The following is a 10,482-nucleotide window of genomic DNA, read 5'->3' as shown; positions in this document are numbered from 1 at the left end:
TTCAAGTGGACATGGAGGATGGTGAATCTTCAGTTACAGATGAGCTGCAGCCATCTGAACAGCTTCACTATGCCCTAAGGAACGTGTCTGGATGCTTGGCTTTGTTTGAAACCTTCTGAATTGCTCTATGGACCTCCAACTGCAAAAGCTCCAAAATGAATGCAACAATGGTGTTCCTCCACCTACAGAAGTGATCCAGGTGCTTGGATCACCTCAAATGAGTCCCCTTGAGATGTTAGAATGCTTACTTTCCAAAGATAAGCTCTGGTTTGAAGAAAACGATTCTTCTTGCCAAAGAACTTTGAAAAACCATAAGCATGAGAAGAGAAAGAGAAAGCAAGGAATAGAGTTGCTTTGGTGTGTATTGTATGGAGGATAGCACTTGTATTTATAAGCAAATGGTTCAGTATAGTTGCAGAAGAGTGAGCTTGCTTAGTGAAGTCATTTTGGTTTCTTAAGCATGAAGAAAGTTTGAAAATATCCAAGTGTGATCATTGCATTTTCGAGCTAGCTCCCTATCCATTGATTCCATCTGATCTTAGGGGACATTTCTGATGCAGAATGAGCTCTAATTGGTTGGTGGGAAGATTCCTTTGATGATTCATCAATTTGCCATAAATTCCTAAATGTAATCATTACATAATCACATGTTCTTGTTTTGGGAATCTTCTTCAATCTTCATGCTATGGTGAAAGTGAATGCATGGCATGTTTGCAGATGTGTTATGGGTCGTGTAGCATCCATAAGTGAGGTTATATGCACAAAATTGCAAAGTTCCAAAATGATGCATGACCTATAATTTTACTTCATGAGGCCAACTTTGAACAAGCATAACTCTTAGCTCAAAATGAATTTGGAGAAGGTTGAGCACAATTTGGAAAGCCCTAAACATCTACTTCAAATCATTAGTTTGGGGTTTCTTCAGAATCATTTGGGAAAATTGTGAAAAATGAGCCCAAAGTTGGATGAAAACTAGGTTAAAAACACTTAGAAAAATTTCTAAGTTTTTATAACCTAAAGCTTGAAAATTCCAAATCTCTTAAATGATTGATTTCTTGAAAAAAGTTGCATTGTAAGATGTTGTTTTATTTTGAAAGATCTACAACTTTCATGTTGGAAGTTTTTTGAGTTGTGTAGGTGAAATTTTGAGTTTCCATAATGCCCTCAAAAACCCTAATTCCCGACTTTTTGCTCCTTGATGAATCTCCTTGAATTTATTTGGTCAAATGACTTTAATAACCATATATTGATGATATTGATCTTTAAAAGTCATGGTTTGACCAAAAATCTTAAAAGTCAAAGATGATCCTATATAGTTGACTTTTTCCAGATAAAGTGAGATTTTGGACTTTTGTGTGGAATCAAGATCTTCTCCTCAAATGAGTGATGTAAATGGATTATATTGAGGTAGTAGAAGTCCTTGAACCATGTCTTGAGTTTTGGATCCATGCCCTGATTAAAAGTCAACCATCCAGGTGAATTAGGTCAAAAACCCTAATTGTCGACCAGATGAAATTGATGACTGTGGATCTTGAATTGGAGTGTAATGCCCAATGGATATTGTTATATGGATCATTTGAAGATTATTGAAGTCTTTGATAGAGGCGTTGGATCTTTTTAGGGTTTCCCAAAGGTAATCACTGATTTTAGTCCCTGATAGGTTTAAAACCCTAGTCTGGTATCCTGAGTAAACCTGAGTTTAGATGACTGGATGTCTAATCAATTGTATGTGAATATAAATGAAGCTTTTGAGTCCTATGATTGTGTTAGAGACTAATTCTTCCATTGATTGATCCTTTGCCTGAGTTCTTTTACTTCTGACCATCCTCGATTAAATGCCAGATGAAGAAGTGACTGCTCTTGGGCATTTGTTTCGATCTAATGAAAAGCCTGAAGATATGACATCTCAGGGGGGGTCGAAAATTAGGGTATGAAACTGTGCCAGACCCATTGCTCTTCAGAAACAGACATAAGGCAGGTCACTTTCTGCTTCTCAAGATCTGAAAGATCAATCTTATAAATGTTGTTCTTTCTCTTGCCTGTAAATAGGATTGAGCCATCCTTCTGACTTACAGCCTTGAAAGTCTTTTGATTAAAGATTATATCATAACCATTGTCACTTAATTGACTTATGGACAATAAGTTATGCGTTAATCCTTCTACAAGAAGTACATTAGTTATGGAAGGAGAGTTACCAATACTTATGGTTCCAGAGCCAATAATCTTGCCCTTTTGATCTCCTCCAAACTTGACTTCTCCACCAGGTTTAAGCACCAGGTCTTGGAACATAGACCTTCTTCCCGTCATGTGTCGCGAGCACCCAGAGTCCAGGTACCATGACATTTTGTGCTTTGACCTCTTTGCTGCTAAGGATATCTGCAACAGAAATTATCTTTTCCTTAGGTACCCACAATTTCTTGGGTCCTTTCTTGTTAGTCTTCCTCAAGTTTTGATTGAACTTGGGTTTAGCATAATAGTTAACAGGAGGAATAGCATGATATTCTTTAGGTTTGACAGCATGATATTTCTTAGGTTGTGTCACATGCTTCTTGGTGTGTGTAGTGTTTAAACTCTGTGCATGTGAAGTGAGCCTAAAATCATGTGCATGGCCATATTTGAACTGATCATACAATGGCTTGTATATGATTTTCAAATCATCAACCGGTTCAAATTTATGTGAGGTATCACCCTCATAGCCAAAACCAAACCTTCTGTTTCCAGAAACACCATATATCATAGAAGCAAGATGACTTCTGCCAATACTTCTAGATAGGAACTTTCTGAAGCTCGAGTCATATTCTTTCAGAATATGATTGAGACTAGGAATGGATTTTTCTGATTCAGAAGGAGATCCACTATCTTTGGATAATTTTAAAACTTTTTCCTTCAGTTCAGAATTTTCCAATTCCAGCTTCTTAGTTTCAAATTCAAATTGCTTTTTCAGCTTTTTGTATTTGATACTAAGATGAGCCTTGAGTTCCAGAAGTTCAGTCAAACTGGAAACTAACTCATCTCTAGATAGTTCAGAAAATACCTCTTCAGAATCTGATTCTGATGTAGATTCTGATCCATCATTCACTGTGGCCATCAGTGCAAAGTTGGCTTGCTCTCCTTCAAAGTCTGATTCTGATTCTGATTCAGAATCGTCCCATGTTGCCATAAGACCTTTCTTCTTATGAAACTTCTTCTTGGGATTCTCCTTCTGAAGTTTTGGATATTCACTCTTGAAGTGTCCAGGCTCATTGCACTCATAGCAGACGACTTTCTTCTTGTCAGATCTTCTGCCACCAGAAGATTCTCCTCGTTCAAATTTCTTTGAACTTCTGAAGCTCTTGAACTTCCTTTGCTTGCTCTTCCAGAGTTGGTTTACCCTTCTGGAGATCATGGACAGTTCATCTTCTTCTTCTGATTTTGATTCTTCAGAATCTACTTCTTCAGCCTAAAAAGCGTTAGTGCATTTTTTAAAATTAGATTTTAATGCAATAGACTTACCTTTCTTCTGAGGCTCATTTGCATCCAGCTCTATTTCATGGCTTCTCAAGGCACTGATTAGCTCTTCCAACGAAACCTCATTCAGATTCTTTGCCATCTTGAATGCAGTCACCATTGGGCCCCATCTTCTGGGCAAGCTTCTGATGATCTTCTTTACATGATCAGCCTTGGTGTAGCCTTTGTCCAAAACTCTTAATCCAGCAGTTAGCGTTTGAAATCTTGAGAACATCTTCTCAATATCTTCATCATCCTCCATCTTGAAGACTTCATATTTCTGGATTAAAGCAAGAGCTTTAGTGTAACATCCCGAAAATTCTTATTTAATTAATTTAATCAAGTTTTAAATTAATTATGGGAAATTAACATTTTGTTGAATTATGGGAAAAAAAATAATGAAATGTTAAGTCATTGGGCCATGCGGTGGAATTAGTAAAGTGGGGGTGTAGTTGTGTAAGAGCCCATTTCTAATTTTATGCTTTTCATAAAATAAAGGAAAACAAGAAGAGAAGGAAAAAATTAGAACGTGGAAACCAGAAGCTGTGAGAAGAGGAACTGAAGAGCGTGAAGGAGAGCCAAAGAGGAAGAGGAACCAATTCAAGAATTTGGCTAAGGTAAGGGGGGTTTCTTCTCATTAACCTCTATTATGGGTTATATGAATGATTCGATGGAATTTGTATGTTAGGATTTCGAATTGGATTATATGTCGGGTTTGGGGTTTTGGGGTTTATAGAACTTTGATTCAATTTAGGTTGTGAATGATGATTGGTGATGAATAATGATGTTAAACATGATTAGAAGTATGTGTAAACGTGCAATTTATGTCGTATGTGTGGTTTATTTATCTGAAATTCGTACTGGTATGATTTGAGAGTATTTGGGAGGTATAGAATGTTGTTTTCTGCAGGTTGGGGTTTCTGAAATCACCGGTTCGCGCCGCGTGCACAGGGTGGCGCCGCGAACAGGTGGGCTGAATGTCAGGATGTTTTGATACGCACAGGTCGCGCCGCGTACCTGTGTTGGCGCCGCGGAGTGTAGCGGGGAAAATCTGATATCGAAGCCATGGGATTGACTCGAATCAATATTCCGTTTGAAATCGCCACCGCGCTTTATTTTTTCAAAGGAAAAGGGAAAAGAACGTAAAACCCGAAGTTTTGTTTTTAAAACAAGAAAGAGATCTCAGGTACGGGTGTTGATTATATGAGGGGAAGGTTTTAAGCACCCCTCATATCTGTGGTATTCCACAGGAACCTTTTTGAAAATCTGTGTGTGTGTGTGTGCTAAAAAAAAGGGTTTGTTTTATTTTTAAAATAAGCTCGGCAAAGCGTTTAGCTTTGGGCCTACATACCTCCTCGGTGCAATGGAGAAGTCAGAGCTAATGTAGTTCCGCTTAAAGGGAAAACATTTTTAAAAACGAATAAACACTTTATCGTCGTCGGAGAGAAATAATCAGCCATTGATCTTGAGCATGAGAACAAACGAGTTCTTTGCATCGCTAATGAAATAAGGGCTCCAACTCGGATAAAATCGACGAGTATGCCACTAGCTCTCTCACGCGGAAAAGATCTCATTATATCAATCAATTTCAAAATCGTGAGGTATAACCACTCGTTTCGACAATTAACGGTGTCTAAACTTTGAAGAAAAAGGCCACTAAGGGCAAAAGATTTTTTGAAGAAAGAGGTTTTGAAAATGATTGCAAACATAAGAAGGTTTTTGAAAAAGGGAGAAGATTTTGAAAATTTAAGAATGGGAGGAGATGAATAGGCTATCCTATTGCGTAAAATAAAAGCTAAGGAAAAGAACGGTCTAACCGAAATAAGAAGCCAACACTTGACATTATGAGTCAAGGTAGATTCCCCATCCTTTGGACTTATCAATACCAAACCAACACATTATCACTTGGGGATCCAGATGAACTTATTGTCTTAACACCACTTTGCATTAAGCACATTAAGATTCTGACGAAAATCGGGCAGAGTAACGGCTGTTTTTCGGGTAAAATCCTTATCTCAATGCCTTGGTATTAACCATCAAGGGCTTTCAAGGACATACCTGCACATACAAACAGACAACAATCCAATGCCAGACAGACAGAATAACAGCAGAGTAATAACAGAATAAGAGTCCAGAGGCACTAGGTCCATAAGTCCGGATCTCCAAAATGCTAGGGATAGTAACCAATAGTCCAAAGAGAGCCTTATGTGTTTTTTAGATTTTTGGTTGTTTATTAGTGTTTTAGCATAAAAGTAAAGTATGGTCCAAGTGGACAAAAGGAAAATAGCGGAAGCATAAACATATGTCCAAGTGGACAAAGAGAAAATAGCGGAATTATAAACGTCCAAATGGACAAAGAGAAAATGGCGGAATGTAAATATGATGAAATGATAAAATAAAGCGATAAAGCGAGAAATATAAAGAGCGGTATAATAAATGGCGGAAATTAAAGTTAGTGGTTAGATGTTAAAGATAACCATCTTGAAACTTGTCAAGTATGTTATCAAAGTTAGTAATGAAGATCGATGGTGAGTGAATGATGTACTCGGATTTAAGGTCAATGGAAACTTATCAGAAGCTTGATAAAATCATAGCGACTACACGATAAATTTCCATGAGTCATAAATCAACCGCATACAATTCTCTTCCATATTTGATCTTTTATCGAGTCGGGACAAATGTAGGAGAACTCTCCATGTATCAAGATCATCAATCAAAAGAAATAAGAAGGAGAAGAAGAAATGATCTAGCCTTTATCAAGAATCCATAGAATTCTCAAGATATCAAGACTTTCATCGATCAAGAGAAAATAAGATGAAAAAAGATAAGAATGAAAACAAATTGATCTAGTCTTTATCAAGAATCCATAGAATTCTCAAGATATTAAGACTTTCATCGATCAAAAGGAAATAAGATGAAAAGATAAGAATGAAAACAAATTGATCTAGTCTTCATCAAGAATCCATAGAATCCTCAAGATGTTAAGACTTTCATCGATCAAAAGAAAAATAAGATGAAAATAAGAACGAAAACACAAAAGATAATCAACTCACACTATCATTAATATCATTCATCCATTTTGGTGGATTAGGTCATTTCAAACCTATCAACACCCTAGATCCAATGATATTAATGAAGTGTAGGAAGAAGGAAGCCAAAACAAGCACAAAAAAGGCAAAAAACCACATTCTGCCTGCTGGAAAACGATTTCATGCAGGGGGAAATCGATTTCCATAGTGCAGTTTTCAAAAAAAACAAGTTACGTTCAGCAGGAAATCGATTTCAGCCTTAAGGAAATCGATTTCCTCAGTGTAAATTTCAGCAAAAACAGCATTTAAAGGCATGAAACTTGATTTGAACAAATATACAAACACCTTATGATCACACATCAACTTGAGCACGAAATTTCCATCACAAAACCAACAAATATCATCAATATAGCATCAAAGATGCATTGAACACAAGCAATAAAGATCTACATCATGGATCTAGCAAATTACCACTTCTTGAACAAAGATTTTGGAGTAGCTTAAAGAGCAAGCACAAGGTGTGTAGATCCTTCAAATTTGGAGATGATCAAACAAAGAAAAGAGTGAAATGTAGGAGGCTTAGTTCAAAATTAGCAAGATTCAATGTGAATCTCACTAATCTTATGAAAATGAACTTTGGGTGAGGGTTTTGGAAAGGGTGAGAAATGAATTTGCAAGCAATTTTTTGGCTCTCCAAGCTTGAGAAATGAGAGAGTAGTGGGCTCTATTTATAGGATGAGAGCAAGAATAGTGGTAATTTGGTCTTTTTGCATTTGGTAATTAGCTTGTGTTTAATTGGTGATTAAAGTGGCAATTAAATGGTAAAAAGTGGTAAAATGGGGTTTAAGTGGGTTTAATGAAGAGAATTATTTTGATGAGGTGGAAAATTGGTACAATGATCAAATAAAAAGGTGCCAAAATGATGTCAAGCTTCCTTCCTTATATTTTTTTTGAATTTTGCCTTAAGGAAATCGATTTCCCCAGGGGTGAAATCGATTTCACTCTGTTCCAGAAGAGAATTTGGCGCAAAATACACTAGGGAAATCGATTTACCCAGGAGGGAAATCGATTTCATGCTGTCCAGAATGTGATTTTGTTGAAGATTGCTGCAGGGAAATCGATTTACCCAGTAGGGAAATCGATTTCATCAGTCAAAAATTTGAAAAATGCCTTGTTTATTGCATGTCTTGGCTTGGTACCTACAAAACAAAAGCCTACAAAGAAACAAAGCAATGTTTTTGGTATTTGGGTTAGTATAATATGCATACAAGATAAACAATCATTGGTGCTTGATGGTCCCTCTTATTGATGAGGTGAGTGCAACACCATAAACAAAACTTCCAAGTGAAGCTCTTGATTAGTGATTGGGATATGAATGATATAGGATCTTAGGATCAAAAATTGGGGTATGACACGAAGGCGTAACTTTTTCCTCGCTTCGCGCCGCGTGTAGGTGTTTGCGCCGCGAAGGCGTAACTTTTTCCTCGCTTCGCGCCGCGTGTGGATGTTGGCGCCGCGTGCTGTGCTGTTTGGGATTTTTGTTAAAGTTTAACGATGTATAACTTTTTAACTGTTAGTCTGTTTGATGTGCCGTTTCGAACGTAGTGAGACTAATTCAGTGATATGTGCAATAAAATAGTGTTTGGGTGAATAATGTATGGATGAAGTTGTATTGTTTATATACCTATAACATTTGTTAATGCGAATGAAACTCACCCTTACTGTTGTTATTTTTATGATTGAGGAGTAGCTTGTGTACTTGGTGAGGATTAGCTCGTCAAGTAGTTCGTTAGAGTCAGTTGGGTCTGTGTCATGCTCTGGTCGTGTAACACCGGGAACGTTATTTTAGAATTGGCTGATAAACTTCTGTTTTGTTTATGGTTTATGGTTGAATTATGAGTCTTCGACTCCAGATGTTTGATTATTCAGTTGTTAAGAATATTTCGCTGTGTTAACATGCTACCTAAATAATTTTGGTTTATCGTTCCTTTATGGCATGACATGAATATTGTTTCTTTTGTTGGCGTTGTAATACTCTTCTTCATGTTTTACTCTGATTTTAATGTTAATTTCCGCGGGGTTTAGAAGGGTGTTACATTTAGTCTCCTTGACTTGAGCATTTCCTTCTTGGGTCATCTTTAATGACTCATATATATCATAGGCGGTTTCCCTGTTAGATATCTTCTCATACTCAGCATGAGAGATAGCATTCAGCAAAACAGTCCTACATTTATGATGATTTTTGAAAAGCTTCTTTTGATCATCATTCATTTCTTGTCTGGTAAGCCTTACGCCAGTAGCTTTCACTGGATGTTTGTAACCATCCATCAGAAGATCCCATAAGTCACCATCCAGACCAAGGAAGTAACTTTCAAGTTTATCTTTCCAGTATTCAAAGTTTTCACCATCAAATACTGGTGGTCTAGTATACCCATTGTTACCATTTCCATTGTATTGCTCAGCAGAGCCAAATGTAGATGTAGGGTTAAGTTCTTCACCAGCCATCTTTTACTGAAGCGTTTTTCTCTTCCTGAATCTTTTCTAAACACGGTTAAGTGCTTGCACCTTAGAACCGGCGCTCTGATGCCAATTGAAGGATACAAAAACACTTAGAAAGGGGGGTTTGAATAAGTGTAGCTTTAAAACTTGTAAGATAAAAACTATTTGCACAATGATTTTTATCCTGGTTCGTTGTTAACTAAACTACTCCAGTCCACCCCCTTGGAGTGATTTACCTCACCTGAGGATTTAATCCACTAATCACACTTGATTACAATAGTTTTCCACTTAGACAACTGCTAAGTCTTCTAGAGTATCCTGATCACAACCTGATCACTCTAGGAACAAACTGCTTAGACAACTTCTAAGACTTGCTAGAGTATACTGATCAACAACCTGATCACTCTAGTTCTTACAACTTAATGTAAACAAATTCTTTTAAGAGTTACAATGCTTCTTATAAAGCTATTATCACAACTGTGATTTTCTCTTAAGTTTAAGCTTAAATCTCACTAAGATATTACAACAGCAATGTAGTGAGCTTGATGATGAAGTTTGAGAGCTTTTGATTTGAACAGCGTTTGTGGAAGATTGGTTTAGAGTTCGTCGTGTAGCTTCTCATCAGAACTTCATATTTATAGGCACTTTGAGAAGATGACCTTTGGGAGCATTTAATGCTTTGCGTAATCCGTACAGCATTGCATTTAATGTTTCACTCTTTTGTCAACTACCTCGAGCCTTGTTTCCGCTGTGTCTACTGACGTTGCCTTTAATAGCTTCTAACGTTCCTTTTGTCAGTCAGCGTAGCCTGCCACCTTGTACTTGCTTCTGATCTGATGTTTGTGTAAACAACGTTTGAATATCATCAGAGTCAAACAGCTTGGTGCAGAGCATCTTCTTGTCTTCTAACCTTGAAATGCTTCTGAGCGTGATACCATGAGAACTTCAGTGCTTCTGCTTCTTATCTCAAGTTCTTCTGATGCTTCCATAGACCCATGTTCTGATTCTGCTTGACCATGTTCTGATGTCTTGCCAGACCATGTTCTGATGTTGCATGCTGAACCTTCTGAGTCTGTTGCTTCTTGCGCTGATTTTGTGCACACTCTTTATGTAGATGTTGTTGATTGGCTGTAATTTTTGGTAAAACTCATTGTGTTTCTATCTTGTCAAATCTGGTGTCATGACGTGCATTCTACTGTTGTGAAGTTTCTCTTATGCAGGCCTTTACCTGATGTCAAGGCCGATGTCATGACATTCGCAGCTGTTACGTTCTTTTCTATTACTATTTATGGTTATGTGATCTGATAAGATCCTATGCGCTTTATTTGGTAATGTTGGATTCTGATCTGATTCAAGGACGTCTTTGATGGTTATTATTTTAGTTCCTTGATTTATGGAAATTAGTTTAATTAGGTTTAAAACTAATTTGGATCCAAGGCCCAGCTGCTGTGTTTTATGAAGGCTATAT

This window comes from Vicia villosa, linkage group LG1, assembly GCF_029867415.1.
Source record: "Vicia villosa cultivar HV-30 ecotype Madison, WI linkage group LG1, Vvil1.0, whole genome shotgun sequence".
Taxonomy (NCBI): domain Eukaryota; kingdom Viridiplantae; phylum Streptophyta; class Magnoliopsida; order Fabales; family Fabaceae; genus Vicia; species Vicia villosa.
This window is presented reverse-complemented; position numbering follows the sequence as displayed.